The sequence below is a fragment of the Cynocephalus volans genome, chromosome 3 (genome assembly GCF_027409185.1).
Source record: "Cynocephalus volans isolate mCynVol1 chromosome 3, mCynVol1.pri, whole genome shotgun sequence".
Classification (NCBI taxonomy): domain Eukaryota; kingdom Metazoa; phylum Chordata; class Mammalia; order Dermoptera; family Cynocephalidae; genus Cynocephalus; species Cynocephalus volans.
In genome coordinates, this window is record NC_084462.1 from 98701643 (window position 1) to 98715520 (window position 13878).

Sequence of the window (13878 nt, forward strand, 5' to 3'; positions counted from 1 at the left end):
GTTGTCATCTCTCTCTGACTATGGTCTCACATTTAGGAAAGGTTCTCCTCTTTTAAGAACTCATGAGATTAGATTGGGCCCATCCAAATTATCCAGGATAATCCCCTCATATCAAAGCTCATAACTTTAATCACAGTTGCAAAGTTCTAACATATTCACAGGTTCTGGGAATTAAGGCAAGGATATCTTTGGGGAGGGGGAAAAAGAGGATGGCGCATTATTCTATCTAGCACAAACAACATACTTGTGTAACAGTAAAAATGATTTTTCATATAAAATAACTTCATAAATCAGTAAGAAAAGACAAACAACCAGAGTAAAAAATAGGCAAAGTTCATGAATAAAATCCAAAGAAGAATATAAATGCCACGAAATATATAATAAGAAACTTAACTTTATTTACAGTAAGAACGCAAATTAAAGAGTTAACGCAAATACCAACACATTTGTTAACACAAGAGTCAGTAAGACCAGGGAAGTATAAATCAGTACAACAGGCATAAAGGGTCATCTAGAAATATCTATCAAAATTTAAGATGCATATATTCTGACTCAGTAAATTCTACTTCTACTCATCTTCTCTAGATAATAGCCAAAGGTTTAAAGTGTGGAAGCACATGCTGAATCAAGAAAAATGCAATTACCCCTTGGCCTAACTACCCCCCATCCCTCCTTGGCATTGGCCTTAAAGATGGCAGACCACATTCCCAGTGTGGGATCCTGGTGCCTGGTTCTAAAGGAGGGACCTATGTTTCAAAGAATCATGTCTTGTCCTAATTTGTCTGTGAAGAACTTTAAAGACTGACACAAGATACTTGCATTCCTCAAACACACTGTAAAGCAGATGAACAATGAGGGTGGGCAGCAAGCCACAGGGGCAGTGCAAAATAGTACAGTACAGGCCAACCACATATGCACAAAAAGCGTAGGAGGAGAAGCTGGGGAGAAAGTTTCTTTAAGGAGATAGGGCAATCCAAATTGACTTGACATACTAGGGAATTTAGAAAGCCACATGCATACTCAGAACAGAATACATGTTCAGAAAAGACATAAGTTTTCATCTCTGGCTGATCTCTAGGCTCAGCATAAGCAGTAAGTAAAGGGTAAGGCAGAATTGTAAATGCCCTTGCTAAGCATTGAAAGAGTGCCACCAGGATGGATTATTAAAAAAGCAGAGAGTAACAAATGTTGACGAAGATGTGGAGAAATTGGAACCCTCCAATTTAAAACAGTGCAGACACTGTAAAAACAGAATAGCTTTCCTCAAAAAGTGAAATATAGAATTACCATATGTGACCCAGAAATTCCATCCTTATGTATATACTCAAAAGAATTGAAAATAGGTACTCAAACAAATACTCATACACAAATGTTCATTGCAGCACTATTTGTAATAAACAGCCAAAAGGTACAAACGCCCCAAGTCCCCATCAACTGAATATTAATCAGCTATAAAAAGGAATAAAGTACTGATAGGCTACAATGATGAGAATAAATCTTGCAAATACTATGCTAAATGAAAGAAGCCATATACAAAAGGTCACGTACTGTATTATTCCATTTATACAAAATATCCAGAACAGGTAATTGCATAGACAGAAAGACTGGTGGTTGCCTGGGGATAGGGGAGAGGTTATAGGGAATGATTGCTTAATGGCTATGACATCTTCTTTTAGTGAGATGAAAAAATTTTGAAACTACATAGAGGTGACAGTTGCATAACATTGTGAATGTACTAAATGCCACTAAACTATACTTTAAAATGGTTAAATTCATGTTATGTGAATTTCACCTCAATTTTTTGAGGTTAAAAAACAGGTGAAATTAATATTAATAGTATATATTAATCCAATATAATATCATTAATGGGTAATCAATAAAAAATGAGATATTTTACATTTTTTGTACTAAATCTTTGAAATTTGGTGTGCATTTCACACATGTAGCATGTCAATTCTGACTAGTGCTTGATAGTAACGTGTAGCTAACAGCTATCATATTGGACAGGGAACCTTATGGAAAGATTATAAAAATAAATTGCCAAGTGACCATATATTAAAAGAAGACAGTCTTAAAATCTATAATGCTCATTCTTCTAACATGCAATACTTGTAGACAACAACCACCAATGCCTTCTCTTTTTTAGAAATTGTAATCAACAGAGAAATAAATATATGCATATTCCTACCTTTAACTGTATTTTCTCCTGTGAAATGCTCTTTACACCTGTATAACAGACCCACATTTCACTCCTGTCTTGGCTTCTAGAGGCTACAAGGGCTTCCCCTTCCTGTGAATTCAATATATTTATCATCTATATCTTTCATTAGGCAGTTACTATCCTTGTGATTCTTCTTATCTATTATTTAACTTTGCAAACTTCTCCCATTTATCAAATCTTAAACTGCCCTGTACCACCCACAGTGCCTCATACAGTGAGGACTAAATCTGACATTCAACATTTTCCTGTTCCATCACTACTATCTCTCTACAACTAAACAACTAAACAGTATTTCACATGTAGGTAATGATAATATGAAAAGGACATCTGCAACATCCATTCTCGGGCTGTTTTCAACTGAACTAACTACTCAAAGTCCATCAACCTGGATAGGCCACATTTAGCATCCTTAACTCAAAAGAATACAGAACAGGCAACACAGCAGGGCAGCTTCAAAATTTCTCTTCAGCAGGAGTCCTCACAGTAATTGAGGTGGCTACTCTTTCGCTCCTTGTAACAGTTCGGTTTTGAAAAAATGAGTCCCCATCAGTGGATGCATGAATTAACCTTGGCTTAGAAACCCCAAGCTCCAAACATAAACCAAAATACCTCATAACAGTCCCAGGGGCATTCAAAGACTTTGCCTTGAAGTCCTGGCAAAAGACCAAAACTCTGCCTTTCCACCAGGTACACAGTTTATTCACAATCCTTCCAGTTCAGATGCTGTTTATCAATCAGCAATGTCGTCTAATAACACAGCTGACATTCCATTTTCATCAGGATTTCAGACAACCAGAATTAAAAAGTTAACACAAAGCCATTTTTCCATCAAGAAGGAAAACAGACTTGGTTAACCTTTACTGCTATCTGAAACTGAATAACTGCTACATAGATGGGGATACGCTTATGTGCATACCTTATTTATAAAGAGGTGCTTGCTCATCGTTAATTCACTGTATTAATACTGCTATCAGAATATGAATATTGCCTCATTATATGTAACATTAATTATAACAATATCCTACCTGCATATAAATGAAAACCAGTAAGAAATAACTTTAGTAATTTCTTATACATAGTTTTAAAAATAATCTGAGTTATAAATCTGAAAAGCATTGCTGCTTTTAACAAATAAGATATTCTCCAACAACATATCATCAAAAATGTCACTGACAGAGGCAGAAAAAAATTCTATTTGCACATTAAGGAAAAAAAGAAGACTGTGGTAGAATATTTTGAAATAACCAAATATAAATTTGGGGTTGTAAGGACAGAGAACAGGTTAGGGAGTTTACAAGATCTGCCAGCCAATTAGTGCTGGCAGAGTGTACATTTTAAGAGTGGAAAGTCAGGACATATGCTCTTCTGAATCAAGCCTTCTGAGGAAAAGGTCTGGAAGCTGCTAATTAACCAAAAGAACAAGGATCACTTTGGGGAATCAAATCAAAGACACTCCCTCCTGATAGCATTTCTCCAGTTGACTAAAATAATCAAGTAAGATTTAGTTTCAGTTTTTCTTACAGTGAGATTTCCTTAACCCCTCAATTTTTCCAGACCCAATGACATATATAGTAAGTCACAGAGCGGGGATTCAAACAAAGTAGAAACAGAGTAGAAAGCCTATGTGCTCTGTGCACTTTATCCCTGTTACAAACAAGCAAACACATAGTTAATACAACTCATTGATTTAAAAAAAAAAAGGATTCACACCATTCAGCTAATCAAAGAATGTTGAATTCCTGTAGGATAAATTAAAAAGAAACCTCTCTTGCACTCATTTATGCACACACATGCACACATACACACCAGCCTCCATATGGACACAGCATACAACTGCCAGTATGGGAAACACTTAGCAGGATCCCAGCTACTATGAGGATACTTGAAAAAATTCATGGAAAGATTCATATTATCTTTCAATTCTACTTTTCCACTAACTTTTTGAAGTACCCTTGTAAGTTGTCTGAAGCATACATACAAGGCTTCAAACAAAAAAAAGTTTTATTTTAAAAATAAAACCAACCTCACTTTGAAGTTGACTCTAATTAAGGGTTCCTCACTGATCTTTTTCCTTTAGCTCTAGGTTCATAAAATCTTTACAGTCCCAGCAGAGAGTGTCTCTTCTAAGAGTCCCAAAGTCCTGGAATTCAGTCTCATTGTCTCATTTGCCTGGCTTGGGCTATTTGCTAATCCCTAATCCAATCACACACCTGGAGGGTTAACTCACTTAATGAAAAGGCCTGAAAGAAGAAGAGATGATTCCCCAAAGAAAAGGAGGGTGTTCTTAATGGAAGAGACAAGGTATGCTTGACAGACTAAAACAATAGATGGCCATTACCATATTGAAGGAGGTAACATGGATGTGGATTTAAGAAAAGGTAAAAAAAAATATATATATATCATTTAAAGTGCGTGGCACATCATGAAAGAGATGCAAGAGTATGCAATATATATATATGTATCCTTGCTTGAGAAGGAAAGATCATTGATAACAAAAATGAATTAGACTAAACAGAAATCCTTCTGGTGGAAGGCCTTGCATATTAAAAAGGGAACTAACTATTCTAGGATTCTGTGCAGGGGGAATATGATTAAATTAGTGTCTAAGAATAATTATACTGAAAAACAGTATCAAGAAAGCTTGGAATAGCCAGGAAGGAGAGACAGAAAGGCAACTAGAAAGATGCTATCTGAATCCAGATGCTATTTCAATAATAAAACCTGGGAATACAGCAGTTGTCTTTACAGACAGCTAGAAGGTGGAGACCTAGATCTATTCTTTTGGACAAAACTCACAGAACAAATTCTATAAGAGTAAGGAAAAGGGTACAAAAATACAGTAGTCAAAGACAATCTTCAACACCTGTAAAGATTTCAAGACTTGTAAGCTTCATTCAGTGGTACTGCGTATAGGGTAAAAGATGTAGAAAAGAAGTCAACCTAGAAGGGAGTTTAGTTAGGTATGGTAAGACCATTCCAAGGAAATAACTAAAAAACCACAGAGTCCAAATAATTCAACAGTACCTAGCACATAACAGGTGTTTAATGAAAAATCACATGGAAGGATAAATTTATTCAATGTCTTTTATAAGCCAAAAAATACATTAAACAGAAAATATCCAAAAATGAATAAGACACAGCTCCTCTTCTCAAAGTACTCAAAATACCAATTTGAATAAATATTACAGTAAAGGCAGTAATTTTTATAAAGTGGCATTGGAGTTCAGAGGAACAAGTGTTAATTCTGGTAACTGAAGCTTTGAAAGTAAAACAGAAGCCTATGTGAAAGAAAGTAAAATAGAAGACTGAAATTGAACTTTGGGAGAAATAATATGACTTCTCATCAGGAAGAGAGGAGTCAATCAGTGACGGAAGTCAATATTTAAGAGAGGTGGGAAAATTTGTTAAATGTAATGAAAACCAAGACAATAGTTTTGTCTTAAAATGCAAATGAAAATCCTAGTTTATCTGTATTATTTGAATGCAAATATACCAATGGATTGGTACAATAAATGTAGAACACTGATTTCTCCAGTAATGGAGAATAAAGTTATAAATTCAGATTGTTAGTATCTTTTTGTTAAGCCAAATTATTTTAAGTAAGACAGTCTGCCTTTTAGAAGGAAATTAATAGCTATAAATAAATGTTTGAATTTTCTAACTCTTCTCATTTCAAAGAAGACTCTAACTGGCCTATATTGACACCTGTTATAGTATCATAGGTCTTAAAGCAGAGGTTAAAAACAAACATAAATAAGCAAAAGCTACTTTAAGTGCATGTAATACTTGTGGTGGTAGTGGTGCGGGGGGCAATAGCCAAACAAAAGGAACACTTTAACACTCCACTCCAGCAGCTGCCTTGCGGGAAGGAACGCAGGCTCAGTATTGAAAACGTTTTGATCTTTTTTAGAGAAGCTGGAAATCCTGCCTAGGTGAAATCAGACTGATTTCTCAAATTCTGGCTCATTTAAACATGGACTGGTTTCGTCTTCAGTTTTCATCCTCTACCTTAAAGTAACAAATAATGACTCTTTAATCCAACAGAAATATAAATAGTTTTTATCCATTTTTACCAATGCATTTATCTTTTTTTTCCTTAAAACTAGGAAACTATACAAATAAACATAGCATGTTTGGGGATCTACCACACAATGCAAGCAGTGAGAAACCAATTAGCACTCTCCCCTAATTACTTAAACTAAATGTCACTTGAATGCATTTTTTTCATTTCTAAGTGTTGAATTCACTTTGCTCTTAAACATGAAATACAAAACTTGTAAAACCCCAACAAATTCATTTAGTAATGACCACACTAATGACCAGGAATCATGGCAAAACTTGTTCTAGTGGAAAACTCCACTAGATAATTAGTATATTAATTTCTTTCTAACAACAACAGCATTTTTTCTACTCCTTAAATAGTTCTAATGCAGGTCCTCTACACCCTATTCCATTACACTCTATTTTTTTTCGTGGTTTTATTTGCTTCATAATGCTTAATGACTACCTGAAATTATTTTATTTACTTATTTCTTTAAGTATTTATTGTCTGTCTTCTATTAACAGGATTTATGTTCCATATGAGCAAGGTCCTTGTCTTCCTTGAAGGAAGTAAATGGGAAAGTATATAAATCCCAACCTTCCTCTTAATTTATTAACATGCCATATCCATGTCTATGAAGACAATAAAATATTTTAAGAAATTTTAGTCCTAAGTAAGACTGACGTAGGAAAATTTCAGTATCCCAGTCTTCTCTACCTTCCTCTTCTGAGCTCCCTTCCTGCCGAAGCAGTCATTCACCTTGTGCTTTTGTAGTCAGGTAATTTTGACTTAGGGAACATAAACATAAGTGACTCAAGAAGCAACTCTAATGACACAGAGAGGTGCAAGCAGGTACATTCTTAAAATCCAAGCACAAACCGTAAGATTTTCTCAATTACATGTCATTCAGAAAAGAATATCTCAGATCTCAGAGTGATTCAAGTCTTTCCAGGAACCAGGTACACTCTGGATCCTAAAAGAGCTGAAGGATCAGTAGAGGTAAATTAGAAAAAAGGGAGAAAAGTAAAGGAAGGGGAAGAAGGGTCTTCCTAATGGAAGACTATTTTATGCAAAGGTCATGAGGCAAGAAAGAGCATCAGAAAAATGATATGCTGTAAGATTCAGACAGACGTTTTACTGTGGAGGAGGAAGAAAGCAGTAATGAGATACATGGACCAGTTCATACAAGGCCATATTAAGGGTTCTGTTCTTTATCTTAAGAAAAAACAGATTTATCTTAAGAAAAAACAGATTTTGAGCAGGGAAATATATAAGATCTGCTTTTAAAAAAATAAATAAATAAAATAACACTGCTTTGCAGATTGAAGGAAAAGACAATAGCGGGAGAGGAGGGAGTCAATAGTGAATGCAGAAGGTATTTTAGTAATCCAGCTGAGAAACAGAGAATGATGAGACAACTGGACAAACAAATGAGAATACTGAATGGACTAAAGACAAACTGTGCTGTCCAGTGTACTTCGAAAAGTCTAGCCGCATTTTTTGTCCCTTTTCAATTGTTCTCAACCTCTAGAATAAAGGTCTTCTTACATATTTTTTTAAACAAAGAATTAATAGGATAATGCAATGCAACTTAATATTTATGGCAACTGCATATGTGTGGTAGGACACAAGTACAAAAAAGATCACATCCCTTCCCTCAAGGAGTTTACCACCTAAACAGAATCACAAAGTTCTGGTCAAGATGGTGGAACAGACAGTCCCCAGCGTGTCTCTCCCCAAAATCAACCAATTTAGAACTATAAAAATGTAACAGCCACGCTGGGGCCACTGGAGCTGAGAGGAAGAAGAGGAGAGACCTATGGAGTTCATGAAGGTGGGAGAAATCACAATGAGAGAAAGAAAAAACTGCTCAGAGCATTTCGGGCTGTGGCCGCTTTAAGGCTAGAGCTGCTGAGCACATGGAGCAGGAGCCGGCAGAGCTGCAGCTATGTCCTTCGGGGGAGCTTGCGTGGAGGTGACAGGAGAGAAAAGGGCCTTAGTGGCCCACAGGCCAGCAAGACCACTAATAGGGTTCCTGTGGACCCACACAGGAGGAGCCAGAACAGCTGAAAATGGGGAACCATTCAGAGACCAGTGAGTCATTGCAAGGGACTGGTGCAGGGCTCGTCCCATGGGAAGTGTTTGGAGCACAGGCAGTGGGGGAGATGGGCCCACCAGGAGAACACTGGGACACAGCAAGGACAGCCAATCTGCCCCGCAATCAGCACAGGACCACTCAGAGGAGACTGGTTGGGAATGCAGAATTGCACGGGGTGCAGTTTGATGAAAAAACTCAGGCCCAGATCAGAGTTTCTACACAACCCAGGTGTAGGGTCTCTGGAGAGCAGGAAGTACCTATAAGGTCAACCATTAAACCCTGAACTGCACAAAAAGCCTTCCCTAGGGAAACAGCAGCAAAGCAGCAATTTAGCTCAACCACACAACTCAAGTACTGGTTCCCACAGAAGTTCCCCCGTTTTAGAAGTAAGCAAAGGACAAAAATTTAGTTCTGGCCCAGGCACACCACCAGAGCCTCAGGGCCGCCAGGGGACCTAGGCATGGAGCTGGGGACCGGACTCCCTTCCCACAACCACACACATTGTCAGTGCCTCAGGGCCCGGACCTGAGGATTAGAATGGAGGACGCCCCCCCACACAACCAGGCACACTGCCAGCACCAAGAAGCATACCAAAAACATCACATCCATATGGGTGGTCCACCACAGCAACCACAGTAAACACGGCTGCTGCAAAAGTGGCTAGACATAACAACCACTACGCAGATGGTCCACCAGCCAGTGGAGTGCACTGACACAAGGAGAGTCACCAGCAGAGAACAAAGAAAAGAAGAGGATGTCTCTCTCCACAAAGCCCATTCCAGAGTGACAGAAGAAGCATCTGCTCTGTGATACTATTGGGGGACCTGAACACACATCTCAGCATTGGACAGATCATCTAGGTAACAAATCAACAGAGTAAACATTACTCTTTCAGAGGGAGAGAAGAAATCTAGGGTTATCAGTGGTGGGAGGGGGGAGGGGGAGGGGGATTGGGAGAGATTGGAAAAGGGGCATAAAGAATAAGTACAATTTGTAACAATATACATACTAGACATATTGATTTGATCAACACAGGTCAACAGTGAATCCCAAAAATATGCATAATCAATTATGAATCAATAAAATAATAATAAAAAATAAACGTACCTCAAAAACCACCCAGAATCACAGACTTAACATAAGTAAAAATATAAGATGTACAGTATGAATAAAAATCAATAAAAATAGAAAGAAGGAGCAGAATCTCAAACATAAATTTGATAAAGTGAACAACACTATTTCTACATAGTTGGTACTCCAAGATTCAAATACTGAAAAGGGAACTGCTATGGTATGAATATCCCCACCAAAACTCACGTTGAAGCTTAATCCCCAACATGGCAGTGTTGAGTGAGAGGCTGAGGCCTTTGGAAGGTTTCTGGATCATGAGGGCTCTGCCCTCATGAATGAATATATACATTCACTGATAAACGGATTAATGGGTTATCATAGAAGGGGAACTTGTGGCTTTATAAGAAGTGGGAGACCTGAGCTAGCACTATGTGCACATTAATATGCTCAGCGCCTTTGCTACATGATGCCCTGCACTGCCTCAGGACTCTGCAGAGTCCCCACCAGGAACAAGGCCCTCGTCAGATGTCAGGCCATGCCCTTCAACTTCCTAGCCTCCAAAACTGTAGGAAATAAATTTCTTTTCTTTATAAATTACCCAGTTTCAGATATTCTGCTATAAGTGATAGAAAACAGACTAAGACAAGAACTAAACTGGGAATCAAGAGACACCGTTTCAGAAAAACCTTAATACCTTGAATGATAGTTTTTAAAAAAAAAGAGAGAGAGAGAGAGATTGAAGAGTGTGGCATGAGCACTGGGAAGCAAAAGAAAACAAGTACGGGACCATGAAGTGAATACTTAGTCTCAGAGACCAGAGGCTTAAAGAAAAGGATAGATTAAAACCAGAAAAGAAAGATTCCAGTGTGCTGAAGGAAAAAGAAGTCCACCAACACTCTTCCTCCTGCTTATTCTTCCAAATACACATCTGGGCCACTATAATACACAGCTGTGCAATATAATACACACCTTACCACATCCTGGTTGATACCAACTTTACCAACTTTTCTATTAAAGCCAAACTGGACTTAGTGCAGTCAATGATGGACTATCTGCATGCCAACTGTATCCTTTGTATAACTAACAGTGTAATGGCTGAAACTGAGAAATTGGGGCAGAAACATTGAGTAGCTCTCAGGATCTCCAAGAATCCAATATCTGAACAATTACAATGTAGCCACAAAGGAACCTATGCAGATGACTGCTTAGTACAGAGGATAATAACTCAGCACAAGTGTTACACTGTGGCCACAGGTGACCTGACCTTAATTAAACAAAGAATCCGGACGATTCCTGGAGTCCCTATCATGTACATTTCTAACCACAGATAAAACACCAAGCGATGCCAGATGATTATGGAGCTCCCCAGTTCTAATTCTCAGAAGACAAACTTTCTCTTCCTTCCTTCAACCAACTTTCTCTCTTGCCAGTTCATTATACATGCTATAGCATGAACTATTCTGTTCACCTGTTTGCTCTATTATGAGCTGAGTATAGTTAAATACATTCATTTTTTGATGCTATTTTGAAAGTGGGGGGAAAAAAGACTGAAAATTTCGACATTCATTCCTAAAAATATTCTTGGTAAGGAAGTATTGGAAAAATACTTCCTCAATCAATGAAATGCAAATTGCAACAATAATAAAAACTCAATTAGTATCATACCTAAAAGTGAAATACTTGAAGTTTCTATTAAAATCAGAAATAAGATAGCATTACTGACAAGGATAAAAGTTATAAGTACTATGATTAAAGAGGATGAGGAAGGAGGGTAAGAGAAATGAAATATAAATAATGATTTTAAAAATTATCCTTGCAGATTACATCATTGCTTACCTAGCAAATTATTACTATTGGACTGGCTATTATCAAAACGACAGAGAATAACAAATGCTGGAGAGGTTGCAGAGAAAGAGGAACACCCTATAGTCCTGTTGGTAGGACTGTAAATTGGTGCAGCCATTGTGGAAAACAGTATGAAGGTTCCCCAAACAACTACAGATAGAACTGCCATATAACACAGCAATCCCTCTGCTGGGTATATACCTAAAGGAATGGAAATCACCATGTCAAAGGGATACGTGTACTCTGATATTCTATTTACAATAGCCTAGAGTTGGAACCAACCTCAATGTCCATCAAGGGATGACTGGATAAGAAAAATGTGGTATATTTACACAATGGAATACTACTCTGCCATAAAAAAAGAATGAAATTCTGCCATTCACAGCAACATGGATGAACTTAGAGAAAATTATTTTAAGTGAAATAAGCCAAGCACAGAAAGAGAAATACTGCATGTCCTCACTCATAAATGGGAGCTAAAAAAAATAAATAAATTTTTTAAAAGAGAGAAAGATGCACAATCACAATAATACATTGAACTTTCAAAAGGAGAGAAGAGAACTTACCAGAGGTGGGAAAGGGGAAGGAGGAAGGGTTAGGGAGGAATTGGTAAAGGGCCATGAAAAATGATTACACTGTATAATGCTGAATATACTAATTATACTGATTTGAGCATCACATATTGCACACAAGTATTGCTATTCAACTCTGTACCCCACGGGTATGTACAATCATGTTTCAATAAAAAAAAAAAATTAAAAAAAAAAAACAGAGAGGCCATTGAGGACGCTGTGGAAGTAGCTGAGAGAGCACATAATGTCCTAGTATAAGTTAGCAGCAGTGGGAATGGAGAAAACTGTACACCTGTGAGAGGTGATCATTTAAATTACTTCTAGCCATTTCTGCCTCAGGAATTTTTCTATCAACGTACCACAACGACCAACAGCAAGGAAAAGAAAAGTCTGTCTTAAGGTCTTTTCCTCAAACAACAAGACAGATCAAATACATATTTTGGTCAACGATGTTAAAACAAGATTCAAATGACAAGGAAAGTGAGGGAGATTAAAACCAACGGTCAGTTCAATGGGAATATGCATAGAGTCTTTCAAACTTTGGTATCGATCAAAACAGGAATAAAAACTTACCATTAATATTGAGTAAGTAAAACATATACAATTTCAAATAGTACCAAAAGGTATAAAATAAAAATTCTCCAACCACCCCAACTCCTGTCCTTTACCTTTCCTTCCTAGAGGCAATTACTACCAATTTCTTCTATCGACTTCTAAAGATATACTTTGAATACTGAATCATATGTTAAAGCATATTATCTTGATACTTTATGTACTACTTATAGAAGTATTGTTATAGATTTGTGGACAAATTATCCAATGACGTATGGTATTCTAGTAACATCAATATATTTTTATAATAAAAAAATTTACTATTAGAAAACAGGAGAGTGAAGGACAGTGGTTGGATAGAAGAACCAAAAAATTAACTGGCTGTCCTCTGTACCAACAAATTAGAAATTGTAACACAAGAAGATCTAATTCACAATAATAAAAGAAATATAAAACTGGTCGGACAATAATGTGTAGGACCAATATGAAGAAATCTTCAAAATTTTAATGAAAGGTATAAAGGACTTGAATGAATGAAAAGAAATCGTTTGTTTCCTGGAAGCAAAGCTGAGTATAACAATTCTTTCTAAATTTTCTGTTCATTTATTGGAAATTCAGTTAAAAATATCAATAGCCTTTTTGGGGAAGAAGGTGGTAACTTGAAAAAAACAAAGTCTGAAGTATACTTTGAAGCCAAGAACACTTTAGTGATCTTTAAACATGAGTCAGGTTATGTGACTCATGCTCAAAACCCTTCAAAAGCTACATATTTCACTGATAGAAAGAGTCCAAATCCTAAATACCCTGAAAGATTTGGCTCTTATTATCTTTCTTACCTCATCTCCAATGACTTTCCCCCTCACTCACTCTGTTCCAGCCATACTGTTCTTTTTCTTCCTCAAATATGCCAAGCATTACTCCCACTTTAGGGACTTTACCCAGATCATGCTCTCTACCTAAAGCTCTTTCCAGAACCTGTATGCTTGATTTCCTCATCTTTCTGTTTTGTTCAAATGTCACCTTCTCAATGACGTACTCCTGCTGCCATCACTTCTACTCCATTCACCATCCCATGAAGCTTGTGCTACCATACTACTATAGTTTATTTACTATATTTCATTGTTTTCTGTGATTCCTCTCACATTACTCCCTACTTGTAAGCTTAAAGACCTTTGTTTTATTCTCTAAATACATCCTTAAACTAGAAGTGCCTGGCATAGAATAAGCACTGAATAAAGTATCTGTTGAATAAATGAACATTTTAATTTGGGGGTGGGATATGGTTTTCCTAGTAGTTATCAAAGTATATTATAAAGACATAGTATTTGAAAGCAGAAAGAAGGGCCAGGAAGGACAACTGATCTTGTCAGTCAGGCAGTGGGAGGTGCCAAGAACAAAACATTAAGAATATATATAAAAAAGATAAAGTATTTAAAATAGTGGGGTACTAATGAAAAAGAACAAGGTTGCTCGATGT

General features: G+C 36.9%; 1 protein-coding gene and 1 pseudogene across 1 annotated transcript in view; one reads left to right on the plus strand and one right to left on the minus strand.

Annotated features, from left to right (window-relative positions):
* SPRED1 (sprouty related EVH1 domain containing 1) overlaps positions 1–13878 on the minus strand; it is a 108220-nt gene that overhangs the window by 60252 nt on the left and 34090 nt on the right. The gene's annotated exons all lie outside the window — the stretch shown is intronic.
* On the plus strand, positions 10206–10807 carry LOC134374097 (rRNA-processing protein FCF1 homolog; annotated as a pseudogene).